The sequence below is a fragment of the Ictidomys tridecemlineatus genome, chromosome 14 (assembly GCF_052094955.1).
Source record: "Ictidomys tridecemlineatus isolate mIctTri1 chromosome 14, mIctTri1.hap1, whole genome shotgun sequence".
Taxonomy (NCBI): domain Eukaryota; kingdom Metazoa; phylum Chordata; class Mammalia; order Rodentia; family Sciuridae; genus Ictidomys; species Ictidomys tridecemlineatus.
This window is the reverse complement of record NC_135490.1, coordinates 53,131,334-53,157,694: the sequence shown is the minus strand read 5'-3', so window position 1 is coordinate 53,157,694 and position 26,361 is coordinate 53,131,334. Positions and strand designations below refer to the sequence as shown.

Genomic DNA, 26,361 nt, shown 5'->3' with positions numbered 1-26,361 from the left:
TTCGTGTCTTACTTGGGAACCTCCTGAGAATTCCATTTCCTTCCAATTTCTGTGCCACATATTCAGTAATTGCCTTCTTGCTGCATGGCCTCCCTCCATCTCTTGTTTTCCACCAAATAATCCAGCACCTTGCCACCAAATTTCCCCCTAAAGCTCTTAAACCCAGCAGGAACTCATGCCTCCAACCAAATAATACCAAATAATACAGTGTGTAAGCAGTTTGCAAATGGCATGACATGGGCTAGATATCCATTTATACAACATGGCTGGTTGGGATGCCACGCCTCCATTGCCATAAATGTGATACCCTGTTGCAATTGGTTTTTAAGTGAATTAGGCAGATACATCTGTGGAAGCCAAATGTTTGGTAGATACCTTGGTAGGAAACCTAATGATTTTACATAGCCTCTCCAGTGCCAGCAGGCCAGATACTGCTTTGAGGTTGACTTAGAGTCTTTTCTCTGCCTAAGGTTGCATGTTTGTCAAGATGAAGAGAAGGGTAACCAGTTTCTGTTTTGAAAAGAAGAGGCATATAAACATGCTGCTAGGTGAAAGTTTTTGCTTTTGCCAAAGTCCACATATCTGGATGAAACTGATGTCTCCATAAAGCAAGCATGAACCACTTGTCTACTTACTTGGGGCACTCTTCTGGGAAGCTGGGCCAGACATGTACACAGCCAGAATCACTGTGACTGAGAGTGAATGCTTTGCACTCTCTGATAGGCAAGTGGCTATCTGTACTCAGCCACAGTGACAAGCTGGATGTTCTGCTGTGATCTGCACATTCAGAAGAGCCCATTGTGAGGATTAAGATTTTTTTCATGACTTGGGAGCACCATCACAGGGAGGGCAAGCAAAGTTCTTCCAAAGTGAAGTTCTAGATATGAACTTTCTAAGTAATGAGACTGGAGGAAAAATTTAAAACTAAAGTTCATATTGTGCATATGCTTGTGGGTTGTAGCTTCCATCATGGATGTCCACAAATGTTAGGCCTTCTGTGCTGTGCAGGTGCTGGGAGTTATTTGGGTTTGAGTCATTTAGTTGGTTTTGGTTAATGAACAGGATGCTTTATTTTCCAGTGACCATTCTGATTTTTAGGAAGCAGAAAAAGGCTCAGCATCAGTGCTATAGTGAATATTACTGTAAACATGTCAAGGTTATTTGGAGGAGTATAGATTTGATCTGAGGAATACATTCCATAGTTGACTTTAAATGGAATGAAGTTGTGGAAATAATTCTGATGTTCTTGAGAGAAAGTAGACAGTGTCACAAAGCTCTGACTTGTATGGCTTCAAATTTTCCTGGACAGAGTAAATCTTTTACTGACAGCTCTTCTATTACATTTGTGTGAGAAGAAGGTTGTGGCCCAGAGAGAGGAGTCAGAAGCCAAGTCTCAGAGCATTGCTTTTGAGGGTCACTGGCAGGTTGTTTCCCACTGACTCACATGTTCTGAGAGTCCCTGTAGTAGGCCTGTGGAAACATGAAGTTGGCTTGACAGGATGAAGTGTTCCAAACCTGTGTGGGGTTTGAGGATCTTTAAGAGATCATAAGCTGTTCAGGCAGTCCATGCTTGAACAGTTTGATTCGAGTTAAAGTCATGAAAGAGTTCACAAATCCCCAGTGTATGAATGTTTATCTAGAAATTGACATGAAAATGCTAGAACATTCTAGATGATATGAGCAGGTGTATAATCATAGATTTGTCTTCTTTTATGAGTTGTCAAAAGGGAATACAGATAAGAACAATTGCTAAGAAATGAGTGGTGCTTCACGTGCCTCAACTGGAGAGAATTCATCATATATGAGACCAATGATGCTCCCTTGCTTATTTTAAATTCTGTGTTCTTGAAATCATTATAAGCTCTTCATGTATGCTGTCTACGTATTTTTAAAAACAGCCTTATGAAGGTGGTATAATTATTATGGTGTCTTTTTAAGGGAAGGAAATAAAAAAATAGAAAGGTAAGAACTGGTAAGTAGTTAGGCCAGGATTATTTTTCAGAGGGTTCGTTTATATAGAAAACATGCACTTAGCTGTCTTACTATCCTGACTTTAAAGAAATAAATGAATGTCAGTCTGAAATCATTCCAAGGACATGTTAGAAACAGCTTATCCAGAGTCTTGGAGTTGGTTGTTCGGTATCTAAATCGGTTTATCAGATTTACCCTTAGAATATCCCTTTTGTGGAGAAGACAGTCTTGGTTTTATTTTGTGTTTAATGTATTTATAATGTCCTTTTGTTATGAAAATATCTTTTGAGCACCAGCCCATATCCAGTTGGACTATGTGCGTCCTGCATCCGGGTTATATCAAGCAGAAGCTTGAATGATTACTAAGGCTCAGTTCTCTAACTCACCCATCAGTTCTTATCCTGGTTCCTTCTTCTCTTTGGCAGTCATATTTGAGACTTCCAGAATGTATGGTTTTGATTAGATTAGAAGGCTAACAGAAAAAAGAAGGGAAAATGATTAATGAGAAGATAAAGCAGCACACGTGTGCAGAATGGGGAGCCCAATTACTATGCCCCAGATTAAAGGCAAAATGTGACACCCAGTGAAAGTGTTTATCTTTGTGCCTAAGCAGAAGCAGTGTGTAAATAAATATTGCATACCAGTGCAATTTTATATTTTCTTAACTGCATTATCATTTTGAGGCAAGTATTTTTTCCCTGTCCCTTAAAATGTTATTTATTTTTTAATGTGGAATATCAAATTTTAATTTTGAAACATTTCATTTAGTTCTCAAATTATTAAATAAAAGGAATGATGAATTATGATTTTAGTAACGAGCCCTTCTTACAAAATTCATCTCCTGTCTCAAAAAAACAATAGAAAATCCATATATGATATTAGCTAATGATCTATTTACAGATGAAATTTTATATAAATTTATAGTAGTAAACTATTAAAAGAAATACTTCAATCATATAGCTTAAAATATGAAGACAGGTGAAAATTAACTCAACATGTAGTAGTCTTTATACATTTTAAAATTTGTATAAAATACAATAATTTCTTAAAATAAAGAATATTATGACATATTGGTGTCAACTTACACAGATGTAAGCTGGCATGAGCTTTTTTGCCTAACTTGTTAATTTTACCAAACTTCATATATTACATGGATATACCAGTATTTTTTTTACTTGAACACACAGGAACATAATGTAGTGTTTTATAAAACCAGTGGTTAACTTAGGAATGATTTCATTTTCAACCACATCCTATATTTTTTTTAGTTGTTGATATATTTTTGTTTTATTTTTCATATATGGTGCTGAGAAACAAACCCAAGGAAGGGCCTCATACATGCCAGTCAAGTTTGCTACCACTGAGCTGCAGCCCCAGCCCCACATTCTACATCTTTTTAAGATGATGAACCCTCTTGCTATTGGATGAAGTCTTTTCAGTCCATGTTTCTATTTCTAAGCATTAATTCTTATTTTTTTTTAAACTTGTTGTTTCAGTACTTAGTTCCCATGGGAAAACTGTGGTAACTACCTCACTACCAGGCTTCTTTCCCTACTTTTGTTCTCAGGACTCTGAAAACCCATAACTATATGACACCATAATGAAATTGGTAGAAGAGGCCAATGACAAAGAATGGATATAAATATTAAAAGGTAGGCTAAGCTGGATCCTGCCACAATTGTAAGGTGTGGGCACACTGGCTCCCTCCAAGCCTTCCAGAGATTCCACAGAACAGCTCCTGGTTAAACTTTTCCTTTCCTTCTGTCTGTTGAGAACACAAAGAGCATTTTTATTCATGACTCCTCTGATGGCTGATGGACACCTTAGCCAGGGAGGGAGCGAGTGTGCTCAGCAGACCTTGGTCAGGAGTGGCTTTGGGGTAGAGGATGCTGGTTATTTTACATCTCTTGTATTGCTCAGTTCTGAATGCAAACTAACCTCAGCAGAAAACTGCAAATGAAATGTATACATCAAGCATGTTCATGTTACTGTGGGACATCCAGGGTGGTTGAGAAAGAGCCACAATGGATGAATGTAAATTTTTCACATTGTTTCTTTAGCATTTGACTTGAACACAAGTGCATCACTTACCACCACATCTCACAAATGTTCTGGACATGCAGTTCGTGGGGTAAAATGGAAATTACATTTCATAGCCATTGTCTCCCTGACAGCAAGTATAAGATTAATGTTGCCTACTTTCCAACCAATGAATTGAGCTGCTTCTGTTATAAAATTAAATATTATTTCTGAATACATTTCTAGTCAATGCTTTTGCTTTTTTCTCATTACTTTATTGGTTTCATTATAGGAAAACTAAAAACCTATAAAGTTGAGGATCAAGTCTTTAGGTTAACTCATGATCAAACTAGAAAGAATGAATCATTAACATTTTTTTTCCTTGAGTTTTTCCTCCCTACCATAGGCCCTTACTGATACTGAGTTGTATGTTTAGTTTCCCAAAGAGGAAAACCCAAGTTAGAGTACCAACATTTCTGTCTTAAGGAAGCAAAATGTAATGATGGGGAACAGGGGTGAGGGAAGGAAGATGCATTCTACAGCACAATGAATCTCTTGGCTTAAGTAGGAGATAATACAGCTTCTCCTTGGCTCTTATTTCATAAATTAATTTCTTAAAATCATAATCCAAAGAGTTTATCTATTACAAGAAAATTTCAGTTTTAAAGAAGCAAATACATTAGCTAAGCCTTGTAAACAAGTGTCCATTTTAGTTATACATTGTAAAGACAAAACAAAATAAACAAATACAAAAATGGTTACTTAGCAAAGGTACACCTTACAATCCCAACTGAGTGGTGAAACCCAGACACCTGCTTCACTCTGATGGCTGGTTTGGTTGTGCTAAGACTCAGGAGCCACACAACAACTCTCTGCACAGCTCCTGACCTTCTGGAAGTCCACACATGTGCTCTTTCCATCAGACTGCTTTGTGATCTTCATTTTTGTGATGTGATTTCAAGTCTTCCCAGTGTTTATTTCCTCTGATATTTTCCACAAAGCCTCCTGGGAAAAGCCCAGTTTTCCCATAGTGTTGTAATGTGCCTTTGGACCAACCATCCTCTCACATTTTATGAACAAACATAATATCTCCTTTAAGTCCCCAAATTCTGCCTCACTTAGTGGAGGATAGGAAACCTCCACCTAGTGCCTTTCACAAACAATAGGTTAGATTCGTTCATGACAGGACCCAGTGAGGAACATGCCAAACCAGGAGGTAGAGCAAAAGGACTGCAAAGTCCAGGGAGCTAGTCTTCAGATGGAAAGCTTCTTGGTTCAAGGCTGTTCCTGCTGGTGCCACAGTGACTGGGCCATTCCCATCCATGGGGCAGTAGTCGGCCCTGCCATGGCCTCCCTCCAACTGGTAACTCAGGACCCATGGCTCCCTGTAGGGATGACTCATCACCATTTATCCCTGATTCCAACTCCACTTCAACTTCAGCAATGCTGGAGGTGCTACTCAGGGCTTCAATTTTGTGGCAGAACCAGAAGGCAACTTCAGTAACCCCTTTTTTCTATTTTACTGTCCTTGTCAAGTTTCCTTGCTGAACTGCTTCCACGAGATGATGAAGAATCGTGGAGTTGTGGGAGGCCCAGGGAGAATGGTCACTGTCTGGCCACTGGGCTTGGTTTCATGAGAGGCAGCGATGATACTTGGGGAGGTCTATGAAGTGGCTGAAACACAGGCCAGTGAGGTACCGGCTTAACTGAAACTGACAGCAGCAGCATGGGCAGCAGAACCTGCCACTGGTGGCAGAGGCTGTGGGGAGGCCAGCAAATGACGGGGCAGGCCCATAAATGCAGGTAGCATTCTACACCTGGATGGGCATCAGTGCTGCTGTGGGGTATTCTTAATTATGTGCTGCAACTGCCCTCACTTCATTGGAGGCATGGTTGACTGTAATCTGCCCAGGCATGTGCAACAGAACCTTAGTTTGACCACTTATTTGGTTGTGAGCTGCTGACACTGCAGCTGGAGAGACAACCATGGGTGTCCCAGCCACATCATTTCTATGGAGCTTCTGGGAAGGCCCTCCTGCAGTGGAGGGCCTGACCTTTGTCATCCCCTAACTTTTCTGACCCACAGTAGACACAGGAACTTTAGCTTGGGTAGCATTTATCACTTCCTTTCTGACAGATGCCACATAATTGCCCCAATCTCAGTGGTATGCATTGACATCCCTTTGAACCAGCCATCTGGCAATGCTCAAACACTAAAATCATCTCCCCTATTCCCAGTTCTAGCTCATCTTCTTTCTGGGAGTCTATGGGTGGATAGCCACATACACACTGGGGTGAGTCTGAGTCTGAAAATGTGCAATCTGTACAGTGGATCCTTCCATGGGTCTGGGTCCCATTTCAGCAGCAGGAACACCAACAGTAGTGTGGAGGTGAGGACAATGACAGCCAGGAGATGTGGTGGTAGAGGGGAGGATTCATAGTTCCAAGGGCAGCTGGAGTGAGGACATCTAACAGGAAAATGAATGAGGAGCCAGTTATCACTGAGCTGCTTAGGAATGAGGTCACAGTTAACTCAGTGGTATTCATATGAATTTGAGAAGGGACACTGCAGGAATTCCAGACAGTTTGCTGATTCTCTCAGCAGCTGTGGGGTTGCTGGAGCTGATGAGGACAGGAGGGCTAATCTCCATGGAGTGGCAGTTCTGGGATGTATGGGAAGACTTCTTTGCCATGGTGAGGGAAGTGAAAAAGTGCTACTTTTTGGTGGTGTTCTTGGTGTCAGAGAGCTTTGGGGCAGTGCTGCTCTGGACTATTGCTGAGGGACATTCTCCAGCATCAACTTCTGGCAGGGGATGCTTATCTCATTCCATCAGCTGTTTAGCAGCTGAGTTAAACTCAAATGTGGGAAATCATAAATATGCCTACTTTCTCTGCCAACATTCCGTCAGCCCAGTTTTCATCCACTCTGGGTATCACAGTCAGAAAAATATCCTTTGCAAACAGAAGGCAATCTTTGTCCACTTCTTTGTCTTGTACTTCAAAGTCATAAAGTTCTTTGCCCTGAGGTGGGGGTTTAGGTAATGGTTGAATAATCTGCTAAAAGTTGGTGGGGCCAGGCTAGGGATGTGGCTCAAGTGGTTGCACGCTCACCTGGCATGCGTGCGGCCCGGGTTCGATCCTCAGCACCACATACAAAACAAAGATGTTGTGTCCGCCAATAACTAAAAAATAAATATTAAAATTCTCTCTCTCTCTCTCTCTCTCTCTCTCTCTCTCTCTCTCTCTCTCTCTCTCTCTCCCACTCTTCCTCTCCCTCTCTCTTTAAAAAAAAAAGTTGGTGAGGGAAGAGCCATGGGTCTCACTGACTTGCCCAAGTTACCAGTTTTCATCAACTTGTCGCAAAACGATGATGTCATTTTGGTGAATTTAAAGTCACCAGGTTCCTTTCCCTCATAGTTATATAATGCTTTGGTAACTGAGGTGTACCTCTCACTGGGGGACTCCAGGCTTACACCCGAGGCTGCTGTCCATACTGGGAACTCTGTAGATCATTTGTGCTACAATTAGCTATAGTGCTGCCCTGAGCCGTGAATGCATTTGTGCAGTTGGTCCCACTGCCCCCACTAAGGCTCAGTTTCCAAGGCCTCTGTCCAAGGCCTCTGCTCAATGCTCTCCAGAAGCCTATCCATCAGGATGTCACTGGGAAGCTCCTCAACACCAGAGCCAACAAGGGTCCTCCACTCAGAACAACTGAGGGAACCTAGAATCCCCAGCAAACATCACTTGCAAAACCTGTGCTGGCAAGACAAGACTTTTGCAGAAGCATCTAGGTATTCTAGACACACAGGACGCTCCAGGAAGGCAGATTCATCCATCTTGATCTACTGTGCTGAGAAAGAGTCTTCAGAAATGTCCATAGTTGTGTGTATCTCTTAAAATGATTGGTGTAACATGCATTTTAGACTTTGCTCTTGTGCCTTGAGTGCTCCTCTTTGTTTTTAGCCCTTTGTGAAGCCCAGTCTTACCCACTGTTAGCTGTGTCTCTGATGCCATGATGCCCCCAAGACTTTTCCATGCTGCCACACTTCATGCACACACACAGTATGCCACTGCCTCCCACTTGCCCAGCCTTAAATATTATTTTTTTAAATCAACAGAATGGGGCTGGGGATGTGGCTCAAGCGGTAGTGCACTCGCCTGGCATGCATTCGGCCCGAGTTCGATCCTCAGCACCACATACAAACAAAGATGTTGTGTCCACTGAAAACTAAAAAATAAATATTAAAAATTCTCTCTCTCTCTCTCTCTCTCTCTCTCTCTCTCTCTCTCTCTCTCTCAAAAAAAAAATCAACAGAATGCTTGGTAGGTTTGAAACCAATTTGTAAGTTTGGAAAATCCAACTTTCAAGCCTGGCTTGATTATTTTGTGACTTTAGAAAAGTGACCTAACTTTTTTGTTTTCTTATTCTCTGGTGGCAGAAAGAGTCCCTGTTGTAGAGAACAACAGGAACTACAGACAAAGGTCCAGTACAGTGGCTTGTCAGGATATACACTCCAGACATGGCATGCTCTTAAACAAGAGCAGTAATGACAGTGTCTTGTGGTGATGGGCAGCTGACAGTGCAGAAATAGCAAGCACCATCAATCTTTCTGTGACAGCAGCTGGAAGACACCAAGGTAGATGGGGCCTGGATGCTTGACACTGGCGACATATTTATGGCTCTCCCACTTTCCTTGCAGAATGTCTCCCAGGACTTGTCCATCTGTACCTTTTTGCTAGAGCAGTTCCTCCTGGTGCAGAACCTGCAGGAAATGCTGGCTAACATGGTGGAGAAGCTGGAAGGGGCAAGTACACTTTAGACTTGAGTATTTTAGTGTTCTCAGCTGCTATGGGATGGTGGCTCTTACAGGTATTGGAAATCATGTTTGTGGAGATAAGTCAATGACTTTCACTGTGACTCCCTTGGGGTTGACCTTCTGCTTTATGTAGCACCCCATTATATCTTGAACTTGAAAATATAAATCCAAGTGCAATGTTATCTGTGTGGCTGCTTGTTGTGCTCATGTTTAACAGCCTTTTTTGGGCATCTGTGTATCTCCCTGCATCTTCAGAGCTCTGACTGTTCCTGTTTGGACTAGTTGTTTTGTGCATGGCTCTTTGTTGTTTACCATTATTTATTGTCAAATACTGTTAACTGTGTAGCTATGTTCTAAGCTGTTTTGACGAAAAAAATTTCATGGCACTGTTACATACTTTAGGTATTGAAATCACAGTGATATGCTTTTAGTGAATTGTAATTTGCAAATAGCTAATCATTTTCTTTTGAAAATTAAGACTCTTATTTCTGTCTTCAAATGCAGATATTTTCCTTCAAAAATCTATCTGGTTATTTTAATTACTTTCCATGTGACAAACTCTTACTGACTGGGTAGTACCCATTGGTAACAAATTGATAGTTCAGAGTTAAGGAGAAGTGTAAATGGTAACATTTTTGGGTCTTCTCTGTAATTTTTAAGGGCATTCTAAGTGCTGCACTGTTGTGTAGTTTAATAAACTAGAGTATTTCCAGGAGTAGAACCAAAATTTTTCTTTTGTCATTAGTGATCTCTGTATTGCTATCATTGTTGTATTATTATTATAGTTGAGATCAGAATAGAAATTAATAATACATGGTTCCAAAAAAATGAATGATTAATTGTGATGTAACATAGTTTTACACATGTACAAATCTTATAGCTCTGCATTTTAAAATATATTAGCATCACAGCTTAGGACTTTTAATTAGGCTGTGAATGAATTCTAAATTAAATTTTAACATGCATAATTTGATGAAAACTTAATATAGGAAAGAGATGCATTTCATGGAGCTGGATCTTTCTTTCAGATGCTAGAATTTCTTAGGAAGAAAACACTGTCAAATAGCTCAAGGGAAAAATGTATGAGTTTTTAGGGGTAAGAAAGATTCTTATTTAAACAGTTTTGATGGTACCCAGGAGATATTCAAAATATTTTACAATTGCTTTGGCATAAATACCAGTGAATCAGAGTGGCTGGCAGCCAGAGTGCTGGAGGTTGGGTGGTCTGAGTGATTTGTGTGGGGTTCTTGGAGGACCCTTGGGGAGGTCCAGAGATGTACACCAAGAAGGATAGTTATTTTACACTGTAACAATTATGAGAGCTTTTATATTTGATTGATGGATGCTGCTGGAACTTACAAGAATCATCTTTCAGATTCCCTAGATGCCAATATAATCTCTCCTTGAGTCTTCTTATGTCTCCTTCAAACTCCTTATGGTACTTTGATGGTGGGAATCCTTTTATCAAGCAAATTGACATTTCTCAGTTAACAAATTATACATAGTACCTTCTCTGGATTGAAGATTCCCCGTTTCCTAGGGTAACATGTCAAAAAGGAAACACTAATATTTTTTTGGGAAGCAGAATACCAGGGATTGAACTCAAGGGCACTCAACCACTGAGCCACATCCCCAGCCCTAGTTTGTATTTTATTTAGAGACACGGTCTCACTGAGTTGCTTAGCATCTCGCTTTTTGGTGAAGCTGGCTTTGAATCACAATATTTCTGTCTTAGCTCCTGAGCTGCTGGGATTAGAGGCATGCACCACCACACTCAGCTTACCATTTTCTAAATATAGGGTGCTACTGATTTCCTACAAGACAATGTTTGCATTTTATAAAGCAAAATTTTAAGTATTAGAATTTTGGTAGGAAATGAAATTACAAGTTGTAGAAAAGTGCACAAACAGTTGTTTCTGAACTCTGGAAATGTTCAAGAATTGCATGGGGTACTGCATCTGTCATCATCATCTCTGGTGATCTGGAGAATGATTATATGAATAATGTAAAACTTTCTTAAATTTAAATAAGTGGAAAGACCAGGTGCCCATGTCACAGAGTGGAAAATCTCAAATGTAATTGCCCCAGACTTCAATTTTTAGCTGGGTGTGGTTCAGTATCTTATTACTATTTGTTATGCTATCAAAGTTTCTTTTCCATTTCAAAATTCTATAATCCTTCAAAGGGAAATGATTTTTAAGAATTCTCACTTTTTTTGCCTCTAGTTAATAACGGGTAAAGGAGAGTGGGAATAAGTGGAACATTTGATGTCTGTTCTGTCTGTCCATTTAATGATGAGAATAACTCTATTAGTGAATATTATTATTAGCATTACTAAAGTGTGAATGAGCTGCATGTTCAGATGAGGAAAATGCTCAAGAATTTGATTTGAAAGTAGGTAGATTGATACAGGTGCAGTAGATGCAAAGAAGCTACTCTCATTTAGTGGCTTTTACATCCAAACAGAAACATCTCTGGAAAGTAAAGAGGAATCTGCAGCCTGATTTTTGTGTATTTTACTTGATGGCTAACTGCTTCCATTGGGGTATGGAACTAAAGACAATTGTCTGAGTCCCAGAACTGTTGCTTTTTAGTGGTATGCCTTGACCAGTAATCTCTCTGAAACTTAGTATGATTTGTGTTGCTATAATTGAATATCACCCTTAGTAAGTTATAGAAAAAATACATTTATTTAGCTCTTGGTTCTGGAAGTTCAAGAGCACGCTTCTGGCATCTGCTGAGTCCTACTGGGTCATAAGGTGGTAGAAGATAGCATATGTTGTGGTTTCAGAGGGAATAGCCAAAGTAGCCTTAGTGTGCTGGTGGGGCAACTGCTTCCCCTCACCCCTACATGGGGGTGGTCCTGGAAGAAGTAAGCAGGGTTGTGGTGTGCATTGTTGGAAGACATGGAAATACACCCTAGTCCTTATGGCTGTCTGTAGGAGTTGGTGATATTTACAGCTATTGGGTTTTTTGTTGATGTTTTGTTTTTGTGGAGAAGTTATCAGTCAGTGAGGAGCAAGTGTTGCATGAGAAGAGAAAAAAAGCTTGCTCTAAAACTTTCTGGATTAAATGAAGAAAAATGTGAACTACTTGAAAAAGTTATCCTTGTTCAAAAAGAGTATGAAGGCTTAGAGTCACCTTTAAAGGATGACATTTTGGTAAAGGAGTCAATAGAAGCAGAAAATTTGGAGGCAATTTATGAAAACTTGGATAGGTTGGTATTTAAACTTGAGGATGAAATAGTCTTTATAGAAAAAGAGCTAAGAGAAAACTAAACATTCTCAACTGGATGAATTGATGGTGGTTATATCAAAAAGGATTAAGTTCCTAGAAGATGAATCAAAATCACTCAGATCACAAATACCTGATAATAAAACAACCTTGAGACTATTCCAAATGAATGAAGGAGGATTTAAGGAAGCAATAAAAGAGGTTTTGAATGAAAATTCCCAACTTCAAGAAAGTCAGAAACAGCTTTTACAAGAAGTTGAAGTATGAAAAGAAAAAGTAAATGTCCTTAATAACAGAAAATGACATTTGAACACTCTAAAGTACATGCAGAATAAGTTCTAAGAGATAAAGAAAATCACATTAAGTCTCTGACTGAACACTTGCTGCTGATGAAAGATTGGGCTTCTGTGGTTGGGGAAGACCTAACAGATGATGGTAACTTAGATTTGGAAATGAAGGGTGTTGGATGATCACTTAGAGGATCAGCCAAAAGGAGATTTGAAGGGATGGTTTTATGCTCCTAAGTTAAAGACCTCTTTTAAAACCTTAGAAGGAGAAGAAAATCAGGGCTGGGGATATGGCTCGAGTGGTAACACACTTGCCTGGCATGCGTGGAGCGCTGGGTTCGATCCTCAGCACCACATAAAATAAAATAAAGATGTTGTGTCCACCGAAAACTGAAAAATAATTATTTAAAGACTCTCTCTCTAAAAAATGAAATTTTTACTTTGTTTCAATTAAATAAGAAAATAAAGGAAGACCTTATAGAGAATATTAAAAATCTTAAGCCAAAACAAGTATCTTTGCAGTCAAAAAATACACCATTTAAAAGTGAGAATCAGAATCTGCAGCAACTTAAAGTAATGATTGAACTATATCAAGAAAATGTAATGAAACTCCAAAGGTAATAAATAGTAGAGGGAAATTGCCAGGTAGAGAGAGAGGAGAAGCTTTCAAAAATGGAGGAAAACATCAGCCATGCAACTGAACAGCTGGAGAACTACAGAAAGCAAGTCAAAGATCCTGAAGAAGAATTGGAGAGAACCATTCATTCTAACCGGGGGCTGATTATGTACTATGAGAAAAAAGCATATGATAATGAGTTGGCACCTCAGAGTGCTGAAAGAAACCTCAATGATTTAAGGAAACAAAATGCCCAAAACAGACAAAACTTAACTTAAAATGAATATAAATTTAAGCTTGTAGAAAAACATCCTTCTGCACTTGATGATTCAAATACAGCTTTTGGCAGAGAGAATTCCCCAAATGGTGCCTCACCATTGGGTTGATCTTCATCTGAAGTGAGAGATCCTCTTTTGGAAAAGAAATGTCCACTCAGACTCTTACTTTGCTTACAAGGGCAGGAGGAAGAGCCTGAAGAGGCCCAGAGGATTCTCTGGGCCCTCAGATTATCAATGAAAGAAGAGAATCAGGCTATGATGGGATAAGTGATCCTCAGAGAGCAAATTATAACATTGGGCCCCTGTCAACTCCATGGGAACAGAAACCTAAGATGATGATGTCTCCACCAGGCCAACCATATTCTGAACCACATCTTCCTGTACTAAGGCAAGATGAATGTTATTCTAATTATGGTTGACCACCTTGGAGCGGCAGAACTCAGAAGTTCTACTATGTCTCCATTGGATAAAATGGATGGTCCTATGTCTTCAGAAATGGGATCTAGTAGAAATGATACCAAAGTTGATCTTGGTGATTCCAATGTGCCTGATTCATCTGTCCCTGCTGAAAATGAAGCAACTGGCTCTGGCTTTTCTTTCTAACCTTTCCCTCCAATCAGAGGTCCATTGTTTCCAGTGGATCCAAGGAGTCAGTTGATGAGAAGAGGACCTTTTTTCCCTCCACCTCCTCCAAGAAACATATATGGAGCCCACCACCTGCTCCATTCCCAATGGGATTGTTGTGTTTTGCTCATTATCTCCTCCCAAGAGCTGAATTTCCCCCCTCCCTCCCCCGAATTCTGAAAGTAGAAATGAGTTTCCTTCAGGGTTGTTTCCATCTTCAAATGAGCCTGCTACTGAACATCCAGAAGCACAACAAAATCCTGACAATATTTTGTATCTGCCTTCAAATGTAATCTATCTCTCATTTTTAGTTTAACTAACTGCTTTTACTCAAGTGATTATACTTCTGCTCCAATTGAAACTTAATGGAATTATAATTCTTAGAATAACATTTTGTAAATAAATATGGTTTAAATATGAATCCAATGAGTCAATTATTTCCATTTTATTTTATTCTAGATAGTGTAACTTAAGTTGATTAATTTACTATTACATAAGCAACAATGGGAATATTATATACATAATCTTGCAATCAGTGATATTTTAAAATCTAAACAAAGCTTGTGCCTTGATACAATTAAGTATACTTATTATGACTGTAGCAAATGTGAACATAACTTTATGCTTAGTGAAAGATTTTAATTGATTTAAAGTCTTATTTGCCATTGATGATAATAATTAAAATCATGTAGTTTTTCCATAAAATAAAAATAACTAGAGCATATTAAGAGTAAACAATAAAACATAACTATGTCATGTAAGTAGGAAATTTAAAATATAAAAAAATTTCAGTTCTCAGAAAACTTTATAAAATTGTAATCTACAATTTAAGTTCACTCAGCCCCCTTTGTCGCTTATATCCTTTATTTTATGCCCATTTTCATAAAATTATGAATTGTATTGTGCTCTGAGCTAGGTACCCCTTTTTTTGTATTGACAAGCATGTCTTCAGGGTATGATGTGCTCCTTTAATGAAGACTTGTGTGGTAGAATGGGGCATTCCATGGTTTAAAATTATATTCCAATGAGTGTAAAATTATGCAAAATCACAGGTTGTATATGCAGGAAGTTATGTGTCTTTAAATAAGTAGGCTTGCCCCTAGTGGCAAAGCAGAGTAATAAATGAGAAATCTAAGAAGATACATTTTTTGATCAATAGGCAATAGCCAGATAAACCCAGAATGAGTATCAGTGGAAATATGAAGAAAGAAATAAGGATGAAAAGGAGGAAAATGTGTAATATGCATTTGCCAAAGTGCATTAAATGGATTTTCAGATTCCCACATAGGGGCCTGGAAGGGTGTACAGTGAGAACAGTTATTGACAATGGCATGAGCTTGTTGAGAAGAAATGGAAAACATCATCACTAGTAATTGAGCATTTTGATGAAAAAATCCATGAAATTTTACAGCATCTGAAAATAAAAGATAAAGTGATCTCACAGCTCTGTGTGGGTGTTATTCTCTATCAAAAATCCAGGAATCTTAGTGTGGCTGTAGATATGAGCAAGGAAGTTGGGGGGCATATGATGCTCTGAAAGAGTTTGAAGAGTTAAAAAGAAGAGACAGTAAATTGGATTCCAAATGAGGAGATAACACAGCTACAGAAATATGAGGAACAGGTTTACCTGTATATTAAGAATCTACAACAATGTTTACAGCAGTAGAAAATAATCTCAATGCCAGGATAATGGCAATTAATTCAGCTTCCTCTGAAGAGATTTGATGCAGGATCCTGTTGTTTCTTTAACAATTGGAAAGAAAAAGTAGAAAGTAGTTGGGCTTCAGTTGTAATTTCTAATTTCTTTGAGAAACCATATTGCTGAAACTTAATTCCAATTATTCTATATTTAATTTACTTATTTTAATAATAAAATAAGAATATCAGAACAATGTGATTAGCAGTATTAGTTATCTCTTCTCTGTTGAAAAATTTTAGAAGCAATGGATGTTTTATTACATTTTAGACATTTTTTTAGAAATAAAGATTTTATTGTCTGGCCATCTAAAAAATCTTGTGAGTTAGAATTTTAAAGACGTCTATATTTTTATTTAATTAATTGATTTGAATTGAATTGTTTGGCTCCATCTACTGACTTAAATTTTAATTGATGAGTGCCAATTTGTTTAAATGCCAGTTTGATACCAAGCACACTATATATAGACAGGAAAGGCCTATATAATTGGAAATGCTAGGTATAAAATCTAGTAGCCATGACGGATACTGAAGTCAAAGGTGATCCTAGAGGTGGTGCCAGATGAGATGCTAACATCAACCTGTGGTCCAGTATTCATGAAGCTGATCTTTGCAAAAGCAATTAATAGTAAAGCAGCTACATATCAGACAATATGAGTCATTGCAGGTAGAGTTCTTTTACAGTCTACCCCTAGAACTCTATCAAAGACTATAACAATATCTGAAAGTGGTGTTATTGCATCAACTTTCAGTTTTACAATGCAGATGCCAAATAAAATAGCCATCTCACCTTTGAAGTCACCAAATAGAGCAATGAAATCAGCTGTGCAGAGCATCACTGTTGGAGGAGTGAGCATATCACGATTTAAGACAGATATTCCTCTGGAAACTGCTCCCAATTCCTCTAGAAATGCTGGCAACTGTTCAGCAGATTCAAGTGCCTGGAAGGAAGTTTCATTATGTCTGATTTGTTACTGCCACAACAGCCAGTATCTTAACTCAACCAGTTAGTCAGAATCCAAGTACAAGCATTAAGCCTCTTTAGGAAGCAAAGCCAGTGGTTGTTAATACAACCCCAGTGCACATGTCAGTTCTGTTTGTCCAAGCTCAGGCTTTCCAACAAGTTGTCCCAAAATCAATCAATCCAGCTTCATAAATAGTAACTAACAGCCAACCACAGCATTGATGCCTTTCACCCCACTGACACAGATCCAGCCCAATTTCTCTAACCTGCCTCCAGGTACTGTCCTGGCACCAGCTCCAGGAACAGGGATTGTGGGTTATGCATGCTTCCAGCTCAGTACATTACTCAGCTACAGCAGTCTTCATATGTGTGTATAGCAGTCAGCTCTAATTTTACTGGAACACCTGGTATCCAGACTCAGGCAAGTCTTCCATTCAATGGTATAATCCCATCAGTATCTGCCAGTCAGACAAGAATTCCCTGTAATTGTAGAAAATCACTGTTTGAAATTATACTGTGATTGCTTCGTAAATGGCAAATTTTATAACAGTTGCAGTTCTACTAATTGTTGTAAGAATTTGGAACATGAAAATAAAAGGCAAAAAGTATAAAGGAATGCCTTGACATAAATACAGATTTTAAGCCTAGGATAGGGAAAGGAAAGGGGGAGAAGCATATTGATGTCATAGCAAGGGATGTAATTGTAAATGTCAGGATGTCTTAAAAACTCCTGAGTGCTATGAGGAAAAAAATAATGTGTTCCTCAATATGTAAATGTGTTGACTGTAAGAATTTTGAAGAAAGCCCAGAAAGAAAGACATGGATGCATTTGTCAAATAAAGCTGAAATAAGAGTGCAGCAACAAACTTCATGAAGACTAAATTATCTTCTCAGACTTGCTTACTAGGCCAACACTGGCTTTTGAATAGTGGAGGAGGAAAATTGCCACTTAGTAGGTTTATAACTAAGAAAGTAGTAATTGGATTCACACCCAGGCAGAGCAGGCAGACAAGAAGAGAAAATCAAAGGCAGCAGCAGAGTGGATGATTCTTGAGGAATTGGGGCGCTGTTTTGATGTGCATCATCAACTCTGCAGGAAAAGCAAAAAGTTACCCTGCATCCAAGAATTACTAACTCTTTCACAAGACTGATGAATGGACCTGTACAGAAATGATAAGGATGCTTGACTTTCTGAAAGATAGTTTAACAATTACTGTATTTTAATTTATTTCTTTTTTAAAAAATATGAAATTATAATATTGAAAGAGAAGAAATGAGAACATTTTATATCTTAATTCTATGCCTCATCTAAATTGGATTTTTCTTTTTAAATTTTTTTCTTTATTATATGGATTCTTAATTTCCTCAAGTGGTTAAGAATCAGATGTCCTATTCTTCTGATTCTATTGGCAAAGAACATTTATATATTACTATAATATAATTTATAAAGTATGGTATTGTGTGACTTTGTTCAGTTGAAACAGCCAAAGAAGCATTGGTATTTCCCAGTCATTCTTTGGTTCTAGATTTAGAATAAACACAGATAGAATGTCTAGATAAACAAATTATGGAACATATTTGAATCAAATGACATCTTGTGTTTAGAAAACCAATATCTTTTTAGGAAAAATTAGCTTTATTTAGGGTGAATTATGGAATATGCTATTTTTACTTTGGAAAATAACCAGGGGAAGAAATCCCCAGGCAAATTTTTTAAATTAAGAAGTTATATTTTCAAAAACACCCAAAATATTAAGGTACAGTAAGTGATTTTCAGAGGAGGGGAAGTTTTTCTTTAATGAGGAATGGCTAAAATGCTTAGAGGTCTCTTCATTGTCCTTCAGAGGTGGTATGTGTTTGAAACAATAAATTGTTGAAGTAGATTACTGGGTATTGTTAAAATGAGGTGTGTGTGAATATAATTAAACATTATGTAGGGGGTAACAGAGATCTTCACATAAGTATCAAGTATAAAATTTGGCTTGGATGGAGAAATAAGGAATATAGAAGCTGTAACAGATGAGTTTAGGGAAAGATTTTTCATCAATACATTTCTCTTTGTAGGCTTGGACTAAAAAGCTTCAAACCAATACATGATTCTTACTTTTTAACTCAAATGGACTGCCTAACAAAGCACTCAAAATTGTAGTGGGATTTGTTTTTATGAGGGATGTTTAATATGCTATTATTTTTAGCTAGTGATTTGGTAAGGTGAAAGTATCTGTGTTTTTATATAATTGCTAAAATAACCTAAATCCTTTTCAGTAATTTAAAAACTGAATTTAAGAGCCTTTTTAAAATTAGGACTCCAGATTTTATGACAAGAAAAAACGATGTTGGTATTCAGGCATTCTGTTAGGTACTTTAATCCTCAGTAATTATTATTAGTCTATGATCATTACTTTCCTACAAGGACTCCATAGTTGTATGTATTAAGTATATATATATATATATATATATATATATATATATATATATATACTAATATGAAAATGCAAGATATAGGTAATAGAAATTAAGTAATCCAGAAGAGGATTCCATTAATCATTAAAGTATCCTTCTTTTGAAATTTGGATTTATAAAATTATAGCATAGTAACTTTAAATGTAGATACTGCAGACATTCTTAGCACCTGAATCTATTATGTTTAAGTAAAATTTGTATCAATATAAATTAGCATAAGAGACAAAATAATATCTAGTCAAATTAGTTTTCAAGAGATTGCAATTAAATTGCTGGTATAAATCTACATTTTGTTCATTTTTATATATTCCATATTAATTCTAATTGTATCATTGTGATGTGTATTTATATAAAGTGTGCAAAAAATGTCTGTAAAATTTTGATCATAATTGTAGAGTATGTATGATGGCATTGATTAAGAATGTCTTGTTTGTAATCAAATGCTATTTATTTGAAATTTTCAGGAAGATAACTAAAGTCCTAAACTTTTTTCTTCCCATATAGTACTCACTAAAAAAAAAAAAAAAACAACCTTTTTGTATTTAGGTATTTGCATCAAATTGCTGAACAAGAATAATAGCCACATTAAATCAACAATTTTAAATGATTATTTGGGGGGGTTTGGGCATATAATTTTTTAGCTCTGTTTATGTCCCAAAGTAGAAATATTATATTTACTAGAGCTCTTCAGATATACTTTTCTATATTGTAAAAACAGGAGAGCAAATTCAATTTCACAGAAAATAAACATTTATACTATTCTGTATTACACACACACACACACACACACACACACACACACACACAGACTGGTTGTAGGTTAGCATAGAGTGCTGTCCTAATGTGTGGAAGACCTGAGTTTGAGCCATTCCCAGCACAGAGGGAGAAGTCAAACTCATGCATCTGTAGACTTGTGTAAACACCATTAACAATTGTGTGCTGTTTTCCAGAAGCATACCTTGAGATTGTCCCAGAAAGGGCAAAAGTACTAGGTTGGCAAAGTTGTACATATGACCAAGTGGCATGGAAAGGACACTGGGTACATTTCTATTACTACCTTAAAAAGAAATCATGGTGAGAATCATTGCTAGAAATGAAAACAGACATTTAATTACGATGAAATTAGGGAGTTCAAAAGAAAAATAAAATAATTATGAATTTATATGAATCTAATGACATGGCTTTTAAATTTGTAAAGACCCAAATGGAAAATAATTATAAGGAAAAATAAGCCAATTTACAATGTAACCATACATATCTCAACTATTACAATAAGCAGTCATATCAGTCAATGAAGATGTAGAATCTGAACAGTATGATTGATAAACTTACAGAATACTGCACTAGCTATTGACAAAGTACACAACTGTTTCAAGTGCAGGTGGATCATTTGCCAAATTTGGACATGGTCCATGTATAAATTTCAAAGGTTTGAAATAATTTAGTAGTATATTCTGACCATTATGGAATTAAACTAGAAACCAATAATAAAAAGATAAACAAAACCCATGAATCTATGAAAAGAATGAGTTACTTACAATGAAAATTTAGAGAATTTTTAAAATGAATAATAATGGAAAAATGAAACATATCTAAAATTACAGATGCATTAAATATTGTTTATAGTGGTTTTGGCCCAAAATACAGAAGAATGACTAAAAAATTGACTATTTCAAGAAGATAACAGAAAGTAAATATTAAACACTGAAAAGTGTAGAAAGAAGAAATAATAAAGAAAACAATTTAACAAACTGAAAAGAGACATAAGTTATCAAAGTCATTCCACTGATTCTGAAATTTCCTGGAAAAGTAGTTTACCGTCTCTCACATAAGAAGTGGGAAATATGAACTCTCTATTTATTAAATAAAGTTAAATGATAATTAAAAGCATTACTGTCACAAAGAAATCCAGGCCTGGGTAACCCTCCTGGAGAGTTCTACTAAATAGTTAAGGAAACACTAATACCAATCTTAAACTCTGAGGACAGAAGTTTCAGCTGATTTTATGAGGTCCAATTAGTAACCTGATCCTAAAATATGCAAAGACTTTACAAGAAAATAAAAGGTTGTAACATCCATTATGGATGTAGATGTACAAACACTTTGGAAAATAAGAGCAAATCAAATTCATCAATATATCCCATATTACAATGAGGTTGGGATTCAAATATCAATTATATATTCACAAAACCAATTATTACGTGTCACCATGTTCAGAGAGGAATAAAAAAATGGCACCATAAAATGTTTTTAAAAATTTAACACCCATTTTTTGTAATACTAGTATGTCAGTAAATTAAGAAAACTTCATTAAACTGGAAGATATATCAGCAAAATGGAAAACCAATGAAATATTGAATTCTCTCAGTACAATGTTGAATACAAGTATTAAAAGTGGACACTTTTAGGGCTGGGGTTGTGGTTCAGTGGTATAACACTTGTCTAGCATGCTTGAGGCACTGGGTTCAATCCCCAGCACTACATAAAAACTAAATTAAACAAAATAAAGGTATTGTATCCATCTACAACTAAAAATACTTTTTTTAAAAAAGTAGACACTTTTAGAATTAAAAAGTGATGGAGCTGGGGTAGTAGCTCAGTGGTAAAGCACCTGCCTGATATGTGAGGCTCTGGGTTTGATCCTCAGCACCACATATAAATAAATAAATTTAAAATATTATGTCCATCTACAACTACAAAACTATTTTTAAAAAGTGAGTGAAGCAAAAACATTTCTCAACATAATTTACTGTTACCCTTTTATATGTCAGCAAAAGGTAATTGTAAAATAAAAATTTTAAGTGAATCCACCTAAGTCATATAAAAAAACATATCTGGAAATAATTCCAATGAAAGATGTGCAAATCTTTACACAGAAAATTGAAAGCATTTTAAGAGAAATAGTGATAATTTTTAAAAGGAGAGATGCCATCTATGTTCATGTACCAAGAGGCTTGGCATTACAAAAATGGCACTTCTTTCCAAATTAACCTATAGATCACTGAAGTTTCAATCTAAATTTCAATGGGCTTTCTTCTCTTGTATGTGAAAATTGACAGCTGATTGTGGGCATCACAGGAAATGAGGAGATGTACTATTAAAAATATAATATTGAAAAACAAATTTGGAGTCTTTGTCTACCACAAGTTGAGACTTATTCTATCTCAGAGATAGAAAAATAATCCCCACTAGAAAAGAATTTTGAAGTAGATCTTTGAGTTACTTTCTTGACACATCATTACCTGGCCTTCAGGGCAGTGGTTCCTCAGTTTGGAATTAGTGCAGGGTCAGCTGGACAGCTACCCAGGATGGAGAGACAACCCTTGGATCCTCCCTACCATCCCACAAAGAGACAAATGACCAGGTGAGTTCTGGCTCTCAGGTGAAATGTAAAACACTGACCTTTCTAAAAACAAAAATGCAGGAGAAACTTCCTGATGGAACACTGCCACAATAATCAAAGAAAGGATTGGTAAATTGTACCCTGCTTAAGATGGTCCATTTATCCAAGGTGCTGGTAGGAGAGTAAGAAGGTGAGTCTCAGGCTGGAGTAGACATTAGCAGTGCACATATAGGGCAGGGCACCGAAAACCAAAAACTTGAGTCATCAGACAAATTGGAGTAAATGGAATGAATGGTGACCAGGGTGGCTCAGAATGCCTGTGGCAAGCAGAACCTGTAAAATGTGGAGCTTGCCATGCAGATTGGGTGTCCTTAGGTGTTGTGAGTCAAGTTACCCTGATCTGTCACCCTTCTGTGGCCAGGCTAGGGCATGGTACTGACTCCTATGGCTGAATCCCACTCCATGCAGCTCTTCAGCCCCATCCCAGGACCTCAGCCTCCAATTTCCTGGACAAGCAGGAGAAAATGGAAGTGGGATAGAATTGAATGGAAGTGGGGACTCCAGAGTTGACCAATAGCATCCTATAGTATATCCAAGCCCTCATTAGCTTGAGTCTCAAATCAGTAACATTGATACTTCTTCCAAGTCCTAGTTAGCATAAATATGGACCAATGGCAGTGAATCAAGTGCTATATCAGCCCTGAGACTAGCAAACTTAGATTTTTATAGTGCTCACAGCAAGACTTCCAGACTTGCTTTTGCTCTTGCCCCTGCTTCTGCTTGTAGTGAGAATAGGTAAATCGTTTTTTTCCTTGAAAAGACCAGAGTACAGGTAAGGGAAAAACACAAATTACTGCAATCAGATATCCATAGGCTCAAAGAGCCCATGAAATATAACTGAGGCACTACCTTGCCAACTCCCAGCCGGTGAACACCAGCCAGGTTTGTTAAGAACATTGGAATGATTTCTCTTTCAATAATGCACCCCTTTGTGGTTGTCACATGTCCATTAAAATCCTGCAGTAGTTCCCATCAATACTTCATTTACTTTATTTTGTTCATTAATTCTCCAAACCTAAGTATTCACCATGAAAAAAAAAATCCCAGATTTGCCTAAAGAGGGCTGTGGAAATAGGTGTTTAAGGATAAGTTCTGTTGTTGTATCTTAATTGCTTATGAGGAAGTGTTATGACCCTGCATTTTTGCTACTTGTTTTCATGTTTCTGATATATATTTTTAAATTTTAGATCTTGTTGCCTCGTCATCCAGAGAGGGTAAGTGTAAAACTAGCCGAGAATATCCAGGAACTGTGGGTTATGAATAAAATTGAAGTTGGCTGGCAGTATGTTCAGGTACATGATGTTAAAATATATTTTCAGATTCTTTTAATTCATCTTAATATAAACCCTTTTTCTTTGTCCTGCTGTGAGATGTCATGAGTCAATTGGTTTGATTTTTTCCAGCATATTAATTTTGCATAGGTTTTACTTTCACTTTCTAGATGGACTGAGATTATTTGTAGACTCATTTAAGGATGGATCAGTTGCCAAGTCATTGAAAGCTATCTGTCTTTGGGGTGAAAGTTATACTTTAAAATGGGATTAACAGACAATGGGCAGCAGAGATTTCTGAGCCATTTAAATAACACCTCAAGCCTGAAGTAAAAGAAATAAGTCAATCTTATTTCCTGTGTCTAATCTTCATCTCCTCTTATTTTCAGCTGTACATAGTAGTCCAATATCTGTGATTAAATGCTTCCAAATGCTGATTTTCTAAAGATTTTAGTTCAGAATATTTCAGTACATTGAAAGACCTGTTTTTAGTAGGACCTTGTTAATATTCTCATTTTTATAATATTGTTATTCTAAATATCCTAAAGTTTGTAGTATTTTGTTGTACTTGATTGAACATAGAAATTGTACTTCCAAGTAATAGTCTATTGCTATGATGTATAAATGAATAGCATTTATTACTAATGTTAGTATCAGCTACTCCACACCACTCTGTAGTATGCCTCTGTAGATGGCTTTGTACTCTCACAGAATATCAGGTTGAGTTGTCATTACAGAGCATGGTTATGATATGTTATTTGTTTATCTGAAGACGTAGCTGAGGCTCTTTGCAGACTTGTTAAATGCTAGTCCTATAGCTAGTGAGTAGCATCTATAGTGCTGCAACCCAGGTTTTCTAACTTACAGTTGAGAACTGGTTTTCACTACAAAACTTGTCAAAGTATGTCCAGAAAATGAGATCCTTGCATTAACCAAACAACAGTTAGATGTTTATTACATCAGAAAACACTTAATTGTTATCTAGTTTGGTGTTGTGTGCATTGACTCTTAAAAATTGAGAAAGTGGATAAATGCTTAATAAAAAGAGCCAGCAGTTAAAATCAGTAGGAGAGATTGTAAATGTGTAAATTATTGATTGCCAGAGGAATTAGATAATATTCACCAAAAGTTTAAAAGATTAAGGAAAGATGATTATAGGATAAGAAGATTGAAAAAGAGCTCATAGAGAAAAATAAAAGAGCAACTCCCATGCCCCTGTGGTAAGTGCAGCCATTCTCCGAAGCTGTGCTCAGTGAAGACACTGTCCTTTGCAAGCTCAAAAATTACCTCAATAGATATGCTTTGCAGTGAATTATTTGTTATGTATCTTCTTCAAAAACTGAGGGAAAGTTCCCATGACTGTTACTCTGGATAACTTTGGTTCAGTTCCATTCAGTGTCATAAGGGCTCTTCCTGCTGTACTCAAAGCGATCTGAGTTTCCAGATTCTGAACTGCAACAGTTGCCCAGAGACACACACATATAACACATAGCCTATTGCCTCAAGTTACTATTTCTTGATCCAAGATGCTTTGAAGGAACTTGAGCTTCATGTGGCTCCAGGAAGTGATTGAGCCCTGGGTCCCTGAAGTCCTGCTGCCATCTGCCCATTTCATGGGCTGTGCTCCATAAATAGTTCCTTGTGTTTTCTCAGGACCCCTTCTGGGCAAGTAAAGTATTCAAGTGTATGTGTGTCTTTAGGAATTTTGCTTAGCTGTCTGTGTTAAATTGGTAGTTTTCTGCATAGATTTTGTAGTTGATATGGGATATATTTCACAGGAGCATCATGTAAGGGCTCTGTGTTATAGAATAACACCAGGCAGGTCCCCTCTGTTATTTATCTGTCTCTTTAACATTTATTGCTTTCCTTCTGCTAGCCTGGCTGTGCTTGGTACTGGGGACACAAATTCAGAAAGACTTTGGCCCAAAGGTGCTCTGTTTACCTTTTAGGACCTTTCTGGTTAGCTCAGCAAAGACACTCAAATAGTTCCAGAGAGAAAAAGAATACATAGGACTTTTCTGAGAAACTAGGAAGCTTCAAGGAGATAAATGTTAGCCCTGAGTATAGTACCTGTTGGCAGCAGTCAGCACAGGACCAGATTGTGGGCTGAGGAACCAGCATCTGTAAAATGAGGAGGGGAAGGAATTGGGCATTTGCACTGGCTTTTAAGTAGCATAGAAGAGAGGACCGTGCTTTGTACAAAGTAGTGGGAAGTCTAGCCTCTCAGGTAGAAGTTATATCACAAAGGACTTTGGGCAGTGTGCTTTTATTCTGTAAGGAGTAAGAGCTTAAAGAATGCTGAGGAGGGAGATAATATTCTCAGGTCCCTGCACTGGGGAAGCTGTACTATTTTGCCCAGGGGATAGGCAGTAAGTGTCACCACTCTGCCTGGCCTGGGAACAGAGGGCATGATTGCAAGAGTTGGTTCAGAATTCAAGAATGCCACATGAAAGGGTAGGTTGCTGTTTCATTCCAGACACCTGAGAGGACAGTGACATTCCTTCTTCCCTGAAGCAAAGGTGAAGGTGGAGTTCCATGCAGGGATTACCTTGGGACTGACACACATTCACTTTTTATTTAATATTTAGATCTAGGATTAGAGCTGTTTTAAAACACAGTTTCATGTATAAGTCCTATACCTTTATAATGATTGAAGAAAGAAAAGAATGAAGCTTTTATTTCTAACTTGGTAATATATTAAGACTTTTAAAAAGTCCTC

The 26,361-nt window shown here is 37.3% G+C and overlaps 4 pseudogenes; 3 read left to right on the top strand and 1 right to left on the bottom strand.

Annotated features, from left to right (window-relative positions):
* Positions 1–4,655: 4,655 nt before the first annotated feature.
* LOC144370416 (E3 ubiquitin-protein ligase SH3RF1-like) lies at positions 4,656–7,960 on the bottom strand (annotated as a pseudogene).
* A 3,561-nt stretch (positions 7,961–11,521) lies between these two features.
* Positions 11,522–12,733, top strand: LOC144370415 (melanoma inhibitory activity protein 2-like; annotated as a pseudogene).
* A 111-nt stretch (positions 12,734–12,844) lies between these two features.
* On the top strand, positions 12,845–14,418 carry LOC144370539 (cTAGE family member 9-like; annotated as a pseudogene).
* Positions 14,419–16,192: 1,774 nt separating this feature from the next.
* Positions 16,193–17,639, top strand: LOC101957734 (protein lin-54 homolog pseudogene; annotated as a pseudogene).
* The last annotated feature ends 8,722 nt before the right edge of the window (positions 17,640–26,361 follow it).